Source organism: Sciurus vulgaris (assembly GCF_902686455.1).
Source record: "Sciurus vulgaris genome assembly, chromosome: 8".
Classification (NCBI taxonomy): Eukaryota; Metazoa; Chordata; class Mammalia; order Rodentia; family Sciuridae; genus Sciurus; species Sciurus vulgaris.
This window is the reverse complement of record NC_136468.1, coordinates 86,448,433-86,459,297: the sequence shown is the minus strand read 5'-3', so window position 1 is coordinate 86,459,297 and position 10,865 is coordinate 86,448,433. Positions and strand designations below refer to the sequence as shown.

The following is a 10,865-nucleotide window of genomic DNA, read 5'->3' as shown; positions in this document are numbered from 1 at the left end:
TCTATACAAATTATTGATAACCATAATTTGGTTTGGATAATAAAATCATGTATATAATTGTGTTCATAAGGTAAGTGTGTTAAATGAAAAGCTAAATGAGAGATGTTAAAGGGTCAAATCCAAGTTCAAAGGAAGACACTCCTGAATTCCCATGTTTCATCGAGTATCAAAAACAACCAAACTTTTGGTTCTTTTCTTTGTATTCTGCCCACATTCTCTGCATCTGATTGGATCCCTGGATTTTATTTAATTTTCTGTGTGACATTCTCCACAGATGTATATCATGGGCTTCTGCTTAGGGGTGGGACATCCTCCTGGTGTCCGTTCCTAGTACCTCTACTATTCCAAGATTTTCCCCATATTTCCAAACAGAACCCCCCAGAAAACCTCAAAGGACAGAAATGTTGACAGAATGAGAGCTATGTACTTCATTCAGGCAAAGCTTATGCCTGAGAGCATACAAATGGCATCTCTCCAGTGACCAGAAAGTTTTGTCTCCCTGATGTGTCTCTTTTTGGCAGTGCTAGGGAACACACTGACCTGCTTTGGCATTTTCGGTGTATCAGACTGATCATTCCTAATGTTCACATTCTTAGAATATAATGCAAAAGAGCCAGTTTAGACTTAGATTCCATAGTACCTTATTCAGAGCTTGTATTTGTAAAAACAAATACTCTAAACCAACTCTTGTTTCACTCAGCTAATTAGACGTGTATTTATTTCTCAAAAAATAAAGAACAGATAAATAGGAACTTCATTGGCAATCTGCATATCACCAACAAATAAAATACAACTCACCATACATAGAAATACACAACCGGACCAATGTATAATTGCTCGCAGTTTTAAGAACTGACTTGACAAAAGTAGCAAGAAATGAACTAATTGCTAGAATTTTGGTGAAAATCCCTATTGTAATCACATTAACAAAATATGAGGATGTTGGAACTGAAGAAGATTGAGATTTTTTTTTTTTGGAATCCAGTTGTGCCATTTTACAAATGAAAGGTAAAGTCAATCTGAGCTAAGCATATTTTGCAGATGAGCAACATAACTGAAACCAGAGCCAAAATACCCCAACTCCAGTTTGATTTGATCAAAATCCTCTGTTCCCAGACAGTAATGAACTTTTGTCTTTTTCTTCTATTCATTAGAAATGGCAGCTATATTTCCTGTTTAGGCCATATTTATTATGTCCTTAAAAATATTTAAACATTGAGTTTAACATTTTTAACTTATTAAATGTGTCTATAGCTTGAATAGTGTGTAGTTTGAGAAAGAATCATTATACTAGCTAGTTGTGTAACCTGTGGTGTAATGCAGAAAATTCAGGGCTGGAATTAGAAAAACTGTTTATGTCAATATACTATTGTATATCTGACCTAATCTGATACATAATAGTATATCTGGCCTAATCTGACCACATACCAGTTTTTGTCAGTGAAACTTTTTTTGGAATATAATCACATTCATTTATATGTCATCCTGAGCTTTTTTGTGTGTGTTACAGCAGAAGTTAGCAGTTGCAGTAGATCTTAAAATCTTTACTATGTAGCACTTTAAGGAAAAATTTCTTGGCCCCGGGTTTAGAGCTTCCCTTGCCAATCTGAGTAACACCACCTTATTTTTGCCATTTGGAGAACAGAAATAATCCCTACCTCAAAGATTCATTGAATGACAGGTGTAGTAAACATTGACAGATTTTGTTGATTTCGTATCTGGGTCAAATGCCTTTAAAGTTGCATAGTGAAAAATTACTCCTTCCATGGTTAGCAGTAACCTGATTGTTCAATCATCTGTGACATCTGACACTTTTGACTGCTCTCATTTTCTCACCTTTCTTGGTTTAAGTTAGTTTCACATTCACATTGAATAAAACATAGACATCATAAGAATCCATGTGCACAGATAATGGTAACAATCTGTTAGGAACCCAAATGCATACTTCAGCATAGCATTTTGCTCAAATTCTAGTCCCATAACTCAAATTGTAGTTATAGGTGCAGTCACATCTCAATTTATCCTCACAACCTTATGAGATATATGAGACAAACATTTACCCTATTTTATAGTTAAGTAAACAGGCTCTGAGAAACTTGCTGCCAAAGGTCACTCAGCTGTATTACTTTATTAGTAGTATCATATGTACTGACAACTGCCTCTCCAGGGTGCCTTCTGAATTCCATGTAAACTGGGTCATCTCCGTTAACTTCTTCACAGGACACTTGCACACTTCCATTACTATAGCAGCTGGGCTTTTTCCAGGCCTGTGACTCCCTGCAACTCTCACAAGTAGAACCTGCTCATTTCTCCACGTTGTCCACCACTGGCCTTGTGTTTATGGTATCTTCCAGATCATCAGTCTTCCTCTCAAGGGAGAACTAGTGTGAGTGTCCTGACATCTGCATTGATCTTGCTGTGTCTGTACTACTGAACCTGCATCATATTCACTGAGAACTTTGTGTGGCATCATTTCTATTCAATCATCTCCCTTTTAATTTTCCTGGTAATAGCCACATACAAGTGACTTAATGACCCATCCCTAAAATGCTACCATAGCCTCAACATTTTCCAGTCCTTTTTTATTTTTTAAGTTTTGAGACGAGGTCTTGCTAAACTTGCTGAAGCTGGCTTCAAACTTGCAATTCTGCCACAGCCTCCTTCGTCACTGGAATTACAGGCGTGTGCCACTGTGCCCAGCTCATTATTACTTTTACTGATGTATGCTGTTGAACTTACCAAAACCCCTGAGCTCCATCATTCCCTGTGTCTTCTCTTCCTTATCAGCCTCTGTTTCTTTTTAGTCCCTGCATTACCTGCCCTTCTTGCCTTTGCCACCTCTACTTCCTTACATGGCATGTGCTGCGTAAACACCCAGCCTCGAAGCCCAGCTATCTGCTTTCTCCACTTCTGCTGATTGGCACCACAGTAAACTTCTCATCTGAGTCAACTGAACCAGAAACCCTGTGCAAATGCCCCTTCATGTATCCATTCTTTCCTGTCTTTTATTTTTGTGTCCAACATTAAAAATATGTCCACATGTTATTTTAGATGTCCAACACGTTTTTCTCAACCTGCTTGTTTCTCCCCTACCCCTTTCTCATAACAATTGACCTTGCCTCTCACTTTCAGATATGAATTCTCAGATTCCTGCAAAGAAGGTTTGGACCACCCCGCACCCTCCACTTTGAGCACTATTGTTCTACATTTGGCGATGGTTCAGAAAGTTCAATTGCATCACAACAGTAACTACAGATGTTACATGCTCCAGCATGTCACTCTAATGCCCATTCTTTGTCCTGCCTCTCTCTCCCATGGGAAGTTGGAGGAGCTCCCTGCTTGCTTTCTTTTCAGTGTGGGAACTTTGCATGGTGATCCACACTTCAATGCAAACTATACTGTTTGTGTAAGATGTTCTATTCCTCTTAAGTTTAATGAAATTGTAGCTGTCCCTACCTGAACCAATTATGCATAGTACATCCAGACCAAGAAATGATAAATCTTTATAATTTGAGGACAGCAGAGGAAATTTATAGATTTTTCCAATCTACCTGAACTGAGTTGGGCATATTATATTGTCAGTAAGATGAAAACTATTTACACTTTGTACTGGTGAATGTTGGAGGAAGATAGTCCAGGGGTCTGAGTCCTCTGCTGGCACTGCTTAACAGAATCTTAGGCATTGAATTAGTCAGGGTTCTCTAGAGGAACAGAATCAAGAGGAAATATGATTATAAAAAGGGGATTTATTAGATTGGCTTACACCAGAAGCTGGATAGTCCACAATGACTGTAGGCTGGAAAGCTGGAAGAACCAGTAGCTGTGCAGCCCAAAAGGCAGAAGCCCCAGAACAAGAAGGATCAACAGTGCTTCCCTAGTCCAAGAACAAGGCTTCTGGAAACTCCCTGGAGAATCACTGGCAAAGTTCACTTTGGAAGATTTAAGAAGTGAGAGTCTGATATCCTCAGATGATCAGAGCAGCAATCAAGAACCCATTCCAGAAGAGTCCAGCTTGCACCTGTATCTGCTTCTTTGTTCTTCCAACTTTTATTCCATCCCAGCCACCACCCTATTGGGCGGTGCTGCCCATGCTTAGGGAGGGGCTCCACTTCAGTTCACTATCCCACATTCCAATCATTCCTAGACACACCCTCATGGACACCCCCAGAAGCCTCTTAATCATAGGCATCTCTTAATTCAATCAAGTTGACAATTCAAATTAACCATTACAGGCATGTTAAACTTTCTGTACCTTGGTTTCCTTATCTGTAAACTGACATTAATACCAACCCTTAAGGTTGTTGTGACAAATAGGAGAATGTATTTGGCATATTGTCTGGCATCCAATAAGCAATCAAATATTAGCTATTTTTGAAACAGATGGGCTGGACAGTTTGACAAATTGTTTGACTGACAGATTGCATAGAGAGAACACTCACAGGGGTGATTCTTCCATGTGGAGTGGATAGAAGTTTTAGTGGGAGAGCAGTGCCTAGAATTAGAGAGTTATACTCATGACACAGGCACTTAATTCTAATAATTCACCCATCAAATGATGTCTCATTCCCTATTAGTGACCTGGACCAAGATGAACTCCAACCTCTACCAATTCCATTTCCTTTAAGAGATTTTTCTAGGGGGATTTGAGACCTGTGGTCAAAAGATAAAATGGGCACCTAATTTTCATATATTCTCATCTTCTATGTGCCAATATCCTATTTTAATATCCTATTTACTGGAAAAACGCAAGTCCTACCCCACTTCTTCTAAACTTTAAAGGTAAACATTAATAAGAAAGGAGACAAACCAAGACAGGTGTCTGTACGTCAGAGGCATCTCACAGAGGGAAATATTTTTAGGGGGTTGGTTGCAGCCTCCACTCTCCTCTCCCAGGAAGATTTATTGGGAGGTTCAATATAAGTTATAGGAGGGTGTGACCTACAGCGCCCTTACCTGTGAAAACCTAGTTCTTTATCCTGGCCTGTCACAGTGTATTGCTAACTTGTTTTGAGCAACATTCAATAGTTATATTGTAAGCAACTGTTGACCCTAGAACCTCAACTCCTCAATAATTCTTGGATGGACCACGTGTTTTCTGTATCAGTCACTTGGTTCCTAAAGAAGTAAGCTTCTCAGTTGCTTTAGAGTTTTGTCTATTTAGCATTCCTTTTGGATCTCATGATTTATGGAACAATAAATGTCATTTAATGCTGAAAAAAATAATTATTGGATGGGGCATATGTAATGAAAAAAAAAAAATGCTATGTTAGCCAAATAGACAAGGCTGAGTGCACAGGTTAGAGAGGATAAGGGAAGGGATCTGTAGGAGGGATTTGTAGCTTGGGAATTTCTTGAAGCAGACTGGATTAAGATATTAAGAGTCAGTCTTAGTGGGAAGTGACAGGAAGGGCCTGCCCACTTAACCTCCTCCCAACCCTGTATCTTTCAAGATAAGGTAATGAAGGAAGGCTTTTTGTGCTATAACTCAAGGTCAAGTAAAGATTCAGATATTCTCACTGAAACAAAATGTATAATGTACCCACCAGGGTCTTTTAGTAGATATCCTGTCTAAAGATTCTGATGGCTTTCTTTCTAATCTCCATCCCTTAAGAGTTGATCAGGCAGCACCAAGGCCTATCTTAAATACGAGAAAATATAAGGCAGGGCATGGTGATTTTTCTAATGGATCCTGTCTGTTGAAGCAATTGACCCCTCCACCCAAGTTGATTCTGCAGCAGAATGTCATAAAAGCAGAGATCTAATATCTTTACCCTTGGCCTTCTACATAGCAGATACCATAACCAAGTCTGACTTCTGAATTGACAGGAAACAGGGGCATACCTTCAGGAAACAGTCGCAACCTCTCCATTGTGTTTCTCCCCTATTTCATTGATCATTCATTCTCAGTCTCCATCATAGACTTCTTTTTTTGTCCATTCCTGCAGACTGCAGTTTGCTTATTCAATACCCATTGTCCTCTTCAGTTTTAGTAACATAACCCTGGTTTGTTTGTGTTTTTTTTTTTTTTTTTTTTTTTCAGAGTGGTAAAGTACCTCTAAAAGACTACACTGTCCAGCTTTCCTAGGTGTGATCAGCGGATGAAATGGAGTCAGTCATGTGGGATTTTTGCAATATCTTTTTTAAAGAATCTAACTCAGCCAAAAGGACTGCCCTTTTTTACCCTTTGTTTTGCCCTTTCTTCTTGCCTAGACCCTGGTCAGATAGCTGAGTTTCTCTTGCAGTCATCTTGGATAGAAGGCATTACTGAAGCCGGCAGCCATGCATCTGAGCATGGAAAGGCAGAAGGACCTGGTGAAAGCACCCAGAAACCACTCGGGCCGCGGGAACTCATGCGAGAGATTTTATTAAGCGGACAGGCAGAGTGTCTGCCCACAGAGTGAGAGAGAGAGAGAGAAAAATGAGAGAGAGAAAAAGAGAGGGAGCAAGAGTGAGGAAGAGAGAAAGAGTGAAAGCGAGGAGGAGAGAGAGAGAGAATGGCGGGGGAGCTATTAAGTAGTGGAATTTCATGGGCTAATAATGATGGGCCAATGGCTGGCACGAGGTTCACGGGCTAACAATCTGGACCAATTACTGGCTAGGAAGTTCGGGGGCTAACAATCTGGGTTGAAAGTGGTGTGGGGGAGGCAGAATAATGGTGGCAGCAAAATAGCAGATCTGATGCCAATATCTGGAACATGAGTTCTGTGGTGAAGCTGCCATACTAGCCCAGACTTCTTTGGCAGTTTAATAAACATTCTTCTCATTTAAATCAGTGTCTAAAAGATATGCAGCTGATTTAATCCTAATACACCCACCCCTTATGTAATGGTATTCCCTAAAATTACACTTTTTATATATATATTTTTCCATTTGCTATAGGTATACCCATGAATTAAGCACACACTGGCCAGTGACTGCATATCTATATCTATAGATGAAATCTCTCTTGAGTGTAAGAACCATACATGCAACTGACTTTTAGACACCTTTATTTGATTCCCCCATAGACACTATGGTAGGCTGAAAAGGGTCCCCCAAATATTTCCATTCCCTAATCCCTGGAACCTTCAAAGGGTACCCTTCTGACAAAAGGGATTTTATAAATGTGATCAAGTTAAGGATCTTGAGATGGGGAATTTACCTGGTTTATTTGGATGGGTGTAGAAATAGGAATTTAGAATAAGGAGAAATATGCAGTCTTAAGGGAAACAATCTCAAGCCATTGAAATGCCCTTGTAAAATGAGGGAAATACACAAGCACAGGAAAACTGGTGCAAAATTGTGCTGCTCCACCCTGGATCCACTCCAGTCGGTCCCCTGATGCAGCCCTCCTTAAATATTGGACCCTCAGGCCAAGTCAGCACTGCTTCTCACTCCTGAGACAGTCCACATTCTCCCTTAAATGTGTATCTACCTTCTTAAATAAACCTCTGCCTTTGCCTCTGTCTTTGCCTTTGTGCTAAAATTCTTTTCCTTCATGTATTGTCATGTTGGTCCTGAGTTGAGCTCCCCTCTCTTCTGGGACTCCTCAGATCCTTTTCCAGAAACATCTCTTCTCCCATAACAGATGTGATTTAATTACAATACGATCCTTAAAAATTAGAGGAACAGGAGTCAGAGTCAGAGAAGACAATGTGACAAAGAAAAGAGATTCAAGTGATGTGACCACTGTAATACAAAGCTGCTCCCCTGCCCTTTCCGCTGCAGCCATTTTCCCTGTCTCCCAACTACTGTCAGTCTGTGAACATCCTAGCTAGCTATTGGTTCATCAGTCAGCTTGCAAATATCCTTCTCCGTTATTGGTCCCCTGTTAGCCCGGCGGGATTCTTAAAGATAGCTTCACCGCCATCTTCTCTCTTGCTTTTCTCTCCCCCTGACTTGCTTTCTTTCTCCTCCTCACTTTCCACTCTCTCTAGTGCATGCCCTTTCTCTTTCCCTTTCTTTTCCTCTCATTTTCTCTCTTACCCTGCAGGGAGACACTCTGTTTGCTTAATAAACTCCCTTATGTGATTTCCCGTGTCCATAGTGGTTTCCGTGGGATTCCTTACAACCACAAACCAAGGAATGCTGCTGGCCTCTGGAAGGTGGAAGAGGGAAGAAGTTGATTGCTTTTTTGAATCTCCTGAAGGAGCTAGCTCTGTCGACACCTTGATTTTAGATCACTGAGACCTATTACAGACTTCTTGTTGTTGGTGGTGTCAATCCAATAGCAAGGACATGGTTTTGAGAAAAAGGAAAAAGAAGTTAATAATTGCTTTGCTAGCAAAGGAGAAACACAGGGGACTCCTGTCCCAAAGGCTGTGATGCAGCTCATCAGCAGGAACAGGGGACTTTTATTAAAGAGATGACTCAAAGGCTACATTCCTCGTGTTCTCTGTTGGAGTTGTAATTCACTTGTTCATTTGGGAGATGGTCATTTCTGAGATCTTCTGGTACCATAGGATTACTTCTTTCCTATGGTGGGTGTGTACTCAGGGACAGATAACTCTGCCTAGGATGGAGAAGAAAGGTAAATCCTGTTTCCTCTGAGATTAGGGAGGAAAAATGATTAGGGAGGAGCAGGGAGAGAGAAAGAGAAAGAAACATATCCATTTTAAAAATAAGTCACAGTGGCAGAGCAAGAGTTATATTCAAAGCAAAACGTGGACAAATGTTACATTACTTTCAAGCCAATTTAAAAAGAGAGAAAGGGACCGAGAGAGGGAGGAAGGAAAAAAGGTCAAAATGAAGGAATGAAGGAAAATGGGCCTGTCTTTTCTGACCATTCTCAAATAGTAGTGCTCTGCTGCAAGGTAGTTTGGGCTTCCCAAAGTCCTCCACCCTCCCTCTTTAACCTGGACCTGCAGGTTCACTTACAAAGGAGCTGCATCATTAAGAAACTGCCTTAATGACAGAGGGAGAGCACGCTCTTTCAGAAGTTTCATCACAAAATTGGTAAACAGGTGAGGTGAACATGTTAATTGTCTTGATTTCATCTTTCTACAGTGTATACATACATCAAAATCAGATTCAGATATGGGTTTATAAACACATCCCTTGGCAGAGGGTGGTGAGAAGACTGTCAGAACAGTACAAAGATCACACGCTCCAGCCCCAGAAGATGGGGAACTGCCTCAAATCCCCCACCTCGGATGACATCTCCCTGCTTCATGAGTCTCAGTCCGACCGGGCTAGCTTTGGCGAGGGGACAGAGCCGGATCAGGAGCCGCCGCCGCCATATCAGGAACAAGTTCCAGTTCCAGTTTTATCATCCAACACTTAGCCAGACTCGGCTAGCAACTCAGCTGACTGAAGAGGAACAAATTAGGATAGCTCAGAGAATAGGCCTTATACAGCATCTGCCTAAAGGAGTTTATGACCCTGGAAGAGATGGATCAGAAAAAAAGATCCGGGAGTGTGTGATCTGTATGATGGACTTTGTTTATGGGGACCCAATTCGATTTCTGCCGTGCATGCACATCTATCACCTGGACTGTATAGATGACTGGTTGATGAGATCCTTCACGTGCCCCTCCTGCATGGAGCCAGTTGATGCAGCACTGCTTTCATCCTATGAGACTAATTGAGCCAGGGTCTCTCGTCTGACTTCAAGTGAACCATCATTTTTGGTGGTTTTGATCTTTCGTCACTGAGCCCAAAGAACCAGGGATTAGGAATTAAGATCATGCACAAAAGTTTCCTAAAAATTCCTGGATGGCTACAGATGTTGAGGAAAGTATGTGATATTTTAGAAACTTAGGGGGGAAAAAGTAGGATGGTATTTTTATGTAAAGCCTTGACCCAGTGTTTAAAAATATAATTGTATTTAGATCTTGTTATTGCTCCAGTACATAGGAATTGTGTAACATGTTAAAGCAGCTGTATATGTTAAATTGTGTGTGTTGAAGATTAGGAAAAAGATAGTGGTTATTTTTCCTAAATGAAATAACTTTCTTCTCTCCACCAAATTCTTTTCTGAAGTTACTGGCATTTGGGTCAAGGTTTTATTAAAAGCTACATTTTATAACACTGGCACAAAAAAAGTAGTTTTAAGCTTGTAAGGTTCCATATGCAGTCCGATCCACACCAAAGATGGCCCCTGAGCGGCTTCCTCTTCCCATAAGTCTCGGCTTCCCGCCACCTATTTTCCCGCCGGCGGCAAGCTGGACCAATCAGAAACCCACACGTCACTTTCTCCCTTAATCCGGAAGCCCCAAGAGTATATATGTAAGCCTCATCTTGTAATAAAGCGGACTTCTCCGGTGACTTGCCAACCGTCTCCATCTTTTATTGGTGCCGAAACCCGGGACGGAGTTAGCCTTCAACGGCACTCCGTTCCTCTGTTGGCAGGCCACCCTCGTCCTCTTGCTCCGGCGCTGGCTCTCGACACTCAACACCGGCTTCGAAAATTCGTAAGTTTCCCCTTGGAGGAGCACACCTTACCTCAGCTATACGCGGGAGTACTAGCCGTGACCGTCCGGTAGCCTCCCGACGCTGAGTTAAGGGGGGACAACCTCCCACCACGACCTTCATGGTCACAGTGGACCCCTGTGCCCTTCCGTCAGAACACAAAAGAGGCCAATAGAAGACACTTTATGAGGAGTGAGGAGCTTAATCTACCCCCGGGAAACCCCAGTCACCTTTCCTCTCCAACTGCCTAAATCCAGTACTGGTAACCTCGTGGCCATCCGGGTTCCTTACCCCTTTGGGAATAGCGATTGAGGTGACGATCTCCATCGCGCTTTCCCTTCCGTTCCGTCTCCGGAACCTCCGGATCCTTCTCAAGGCATTGGGGACGCCCTTTACCTTGTAGATTGATCCCCCTCCGGGTCTCTCTCGAGGCATTGGGGACGCCCTTTACCTCGCAGACTGCTCCCTCCTCGCCC

The 10,865-nt window shown here is 41.8% G+C and overlaps 1 pseudogene across 1 annotated transcript; it reads left to right on the top strand.

Annotated features, from left to right (window-relative positions):
- The first annotated feature begins 9,100 nt into the window (after positions 1–9,100).
- Positions 9,101–9,667, top strand: LOC306668342 (RING finger protein 11-like; annotated as a pseudogene). The gene has a single exon. The product of its transcript is annotated as an RING finger protein 11-like (transcript).
- The last annotated feature ends 1,198 nt before the right edge of the window (positions 9,668–10,865 follow it).